Source organism: Rhinolophus ferrumequinum, chromosome X (genome assembly GCF_004115265.2).
Source record: "Rhinolophus ferrumequinum isolate MPI-CBG mRhiFer1 chromosome X, mRhiFer1_v1.p, whole genome shotgun sequence".
NCBI lineage: Eukaryota > Metazoa > Chordata > Mammalia > Chiroptera > Rhinolophidae > Rhinolophus > Rhinolophus ferrumequinum.
The window spans coordinates 80,840,293-80,845,308 of NC_046284.1; positions in this window are offsets into that span (position 1 = coordinate 80,840,293).

The following is a 5,016-nucleotide window of genomic DNA, read 5'->3' on the forward strand; positions in this document are numbered from 1 at the left end:
TTTTCTAACACCATGAAACTTGGAGCTGTGTAAATATTAGAGATTTAGACGTACAATTTGGAAAGATGGCACCAGAGGGTAAAGGAACACACACACACGAGGTGGCAGTGAGGTAAGAGAAGCAGAAATGGAGTCACCAGTGGATGCTCCGGAAGACTTTGACAGGAGGCGGGATCATAGAGAATAAATGGCTGGCTCTCCTGCTAGTGAGTGGGTGGGTGGCATAGGGGCAGGGGAAGGCCTCTGGTGGCCTAAGGGGCAGTCCCTCCTACCCCCCTTGATTCCTCCCTTCCATCTGAATTACCCTTTTTCTTGTGTGTTCCTCCTTTGGCAGAAATTGGAGAGGGGTAAGGAAAACTTAGTGTCCCTGGAAGTCCCAGCAGTGCCAGCTGTACCTGAAAAACAGCCAGTCACCGCCCCCCCCCCACACACATACTGGTCTGCTCCAACCACACTGAACCTTGTGATTCCAATCCACTTCTTGACAATAGAGCCCTGAAGGCTAGAAGAGGGAGAGGGAGTAGATCCTCAGGATTCCATGATGACTCCAAAGTCACCCCAGAGGTCCTGCCCCAACTGCATCCCCAGAGTTGGTGTTGGTCTGGACCGATCCCCAAGGATCTGGCCTCCCTCCTGGTTTCCCCTGCTTTACACCCAGCTCAAGTGTTCCCTCCTCCAAGAGGCTTCTCTGATCCCCCAGATCAGGAGAGGGTCCCTCAGTAGAGCAGCACTACACAGGCAGGGCCCTGCTGGACCCAGCCTCTCTGAGGAGGGTCCTGTTGAATCCCTCAGTTTGGGTACGACCCCACCCTTCATCCTCTCCTATCCCAGACCCTTTTTCAGCAGAGGGAAGGCTGCATGAAGAGACCATTCTCAAAGAAAGGCTTCCTGTAGAAGTGTAGCTGGAAAACATGTCCAAATCTGATTTCATGTAGAAGTACCTGGGGGAAAAAAAATTTGGAATTGTAGACTAATTTACAAAGGAAAATAGTAATTCCTCCTCCCCCTCCTCCCCCACACACATACCAGGTAAGGGCATTTACTCAACCATAGCTAACAGAAGAGTTGCTTCTTTTGGGTTAGCAGACCTACATGGAATTGCTGACTCAGTCATTTGCTAGCTATGTAACCAGGAGGAGGCCCAATAATTTGTCTCTGACAATTTACCAGCTAATGCTGCTGCTGAATGTCTATACTTGTGGTATGGGGACTGGACTTTGAGAACCACTGCTGTGGGTTAATGTATAAAGAACCACAGGTCAAGGCCATCTGGCCTTAGTAGCAGGAACCCTTTCTGATGTGGCTAGTTTCCTAGGACTATTTAGTCTTGGCTTCTCTTAAGGTTTTCTTTTTCTAAAAAAAAAAAAAAAGACTTTTGTGAAAATATAGCTAATATACAATATTATATTAGTTTCAAGTGTACATCATAATTATTCAATAGTACTCACCTGGGTACTGTTATACAGAGTTATTACCACATTATTGATTATATTCCCTATGCTAAAGAAGTGATCACCATGATAACTCCAGCAACCATCTGATACTACCATGCTATCACAATATTATTGACTATATTTCCTATGCTGTATATTACATCCCAATACTTGTTTTGTACCTGGAACTTTGAACCTCTTCTTGTTCTTTATCTTTTCTCCCCTTTTTTGATTTTTCAATTAGAGTTGGCATTCAATATTATTTTATATTTGTTTCAGGGGTACAGTATAGTGGTTAGACATTTATATAATTTAGGAAGTGATCCTCCTGACTAGTATCCACTTGGCATTATACATATTTATTACCACATTATTTATTACATTCCAAATACTTTACATCACCATGACTATTTTGTAACTACCAATTTGTATTTCTTAATCCCTTCACCTTGTCCCCAACCACCCTCCCATATATCACCCCAATAGATCTAGTACCCATCTGACATTATACGTAGTTATTACAATATTATTGACTATATTCCTTATGTGATACCTGATATCCCTATGACTACTGTGTAACAACCTATTTGTACTTCTTAATCCCTTCCCCTTTTTCACTCATCCCCAAGCCCCCTCGATCCGGCATGAGTTTGTTTCTGGTTAGTTTGTTTATTTTGTTCTTTAGATTCCACTTATAAGTGAAATCATATGACATTTGTCTTTCCCTGTCTGACTTACTACACTGAGAACAATACCCTCTAGGTCCATTCATGTTGTCACAGATGGCAAGATTTCATTCTTTTTTTACGTCTGAGTAATATTCCATTGTATAAATGTACCACATCTTCTTTATCCATTCATCCATTCAGGGACACCCAGATTGCTTTCATATCTTGGGTACTGTAAACAATGCTGCATTGAACATATGGATGATCACATCCCCTCGAAGTAGCATTTTGAGTTTCTTCAGATAAACACCCAGAAGCGAGATTACTAGGTCCTTCTTTGTCTCTTGTTATAGTTTTCGTTTTAAAGTTTGTCTGGTATAAGTATTGCTGCACCAGGTTTTTGTTTGTTTGTTTCGATTTTCATGAAATATCTTTTTCCATCTCTTTCAGTCTGTGTATGTTCTTTGATCTGAAGGGAGTCTCTTGTAGGCAGTATGTAAGCATCTTGTTTTCTTATCCATTCAGCCCCTGTATCTGTTTCTTTTTAAATTTTTTATTGGGGAACATTGGGGAACAGTGTGTTTTTCCAGGGCCCATCAGCTCCAAGTCAAGTCGTTGACCTTCAATCTAGTTGTGGAGGGCGCAGTTCATCTCCAAGTCCAGTCACCATTTTCCATCTTAGTGGCAGGAGGCACAGCCCACCATCCCATGTGGAAATTGAACCGGCCACCTTGTTGTTGAGAGCTCGTGCTCTAACCAACTGAGCCATCCAGATGCCCCAGCCCCTGTATCCTTTGATTGGAGCATTTAATCCATTTACATTGAAAGTAATTGTTGATAATTTGTAGTTATTGGCATTGTATTATTCACATTATTTATTTATTTTTTTCATTTGTCTTAAAGCAGTCCTTCTAAGATTCCTTGTAATACTGATTTGGTGGTGATGAACTCCTTTAGCTATTTCTTGTCTGGGAAGCTCTTTATCTGTCCTTCAATTCTAAATGTTAGCTTTTCTGTGTAGAGTAATCATGATTGTAGGTCCTTGCTTTTCATCACTTTGAATATTTCCTGTCAATCCCTTCTGGCCTATAAAGTTTCTGTTGAGAAATCAGCTGACCATCTTATGGGGGCTCCCTTGTAGGTAACTAACTGCTTTTCTCTTGCTGCTTTTAAAATTATCTCTTTGTCTTTAACCTTTGGCATTTTAATTATGATGTGTCTTGGTGTGGGCCTCTTTGGGTTCATCTTGTTTGGGACTCTCTGCACTTCCTGGACTTGTATATCTATTTCCTTTGCCAGGTTAGGGAAATTTTCTGTCATTATTTCTTCAAATAGTTTTTTAATTCCTTGCTCTCTCCCTTCTCTTTCTGGCTCCCCTATGATGCAAATGTTGGTATGTTTGATGTTGTCCCAGAGGCCCCTTAAACTCTTCTCAGTTTTTTTGGATTCTTTTTTCATTTTGCTGTTTTGGTTGGGTGTTTTCTGCTACCTTATTTTCTACATCGCTGGTATGATCCTCTGCTTCATCTAATCTACTGTTGATTCCCTGTAATATATTCTTCATTTCCATTATTATATTCTTTATTTCTGACTGATTCTCTTTCATGTTTTCTATCTCCATTTTTATATTTCCTATCTCTTTGTTAAAGTTCTCCCTGAGATCAGTGAGCATCCTCATAACCAGTGTTTGGAACTCTGCATCTGATAGATCGCTTGTCTCCATTTTGTTTATTTCTTTTTCTGGAGCTTTGTTCTGTTACTTTATTTGGGACATGTTTCTTTGTCTCCCCATTTTGGCTACCTCCCTGTGTTTATTTCTATGTATTTGGTAGAGCTGTTATGTCTTCCAGTCTTACATAGTAGGTGTGCTGTGGGGCTCAGTGGTGCCATCTTTCTGGTCATCTGAGCCACTCACTCCAGGTGTGTCCCTTATGAGGGTTGTGTGTGTTCTCCTCTTGTGGTTGAGCCTTGGTTGATAATTGCACATCAGTGGAAGGGACTGACCCTTGAGTTCACTGGTTGTGAGGATTGGCTTTGACTACAGTGGAAGAGTTGTTGGGCAGGGGCTGACCCTACAGAGCAGGATTTGCCTCAGCAGGACTCTGGTCCCTGCCCAGTCCACCCCTTGGGTGTGTTGTTCTTGGAGGCGGCTGGGTTATGCTCCAGCTCGATTTGAAGTTGGCCACTGAGGGCGCCAGCCCCAGGACCACTTTGGAGGAGATCCGCTGTAGGTGAAGTTCAGCCATAGCCTGTGCCCCACCTGGGGCCACCTGGCTGGAGCCACAAAGAAATCTGCAGATGGCTGCCACCTGTGCCATGCTTGGATGCACCTTGAGAGGCCAAGCCTTAAACCAAGGCTGGCTGCTACTAGTGCCGGCTTTGGGCTGCTCGGCCAGAGGTACAGGACATTCTCAAGCCAGATGCTGCTTGTTTGGGTTCTGTGAACCTTTGAGAGACCCTGGGAAAGTCTTCAGCTTGAGCTAAGGCAGACGGTTTGTACAAAAAAGCCCCTGGAAGCATCTTGGGTGTCTCCGAAAGTTGGGCGGGGCAGGGTCTTGAATTGCCAGGGTATGGAGAATGTGTACTGCCTATATCTGCACGCTGGGAAGGAGGAGGGCTCAACGAAAAAACAATGGCCTACGCCAGCTCCTCCTTCTAGGAGAAAGCTGTCTCTCCAGCCCCCGTCAGAAGCCAGACAACTCAGTTTTCCACCATGTGTTCCTGCCACATTTCCAACTGCTGCCCCAGCACTGGAGCTCAGAGGGAGTGATTCTGTTGGTGGGTAAGTCCACGCATGGTCCCTTTAAGAGGAGTGCCTGGGTGTGCAGCTGCCCTCCATCTCACTCAGTCAATCTTCACTGGTTTTCACAACCAGAAATTATGGGGACTTCTCTTCCCAGCACTGGAACCCTGGG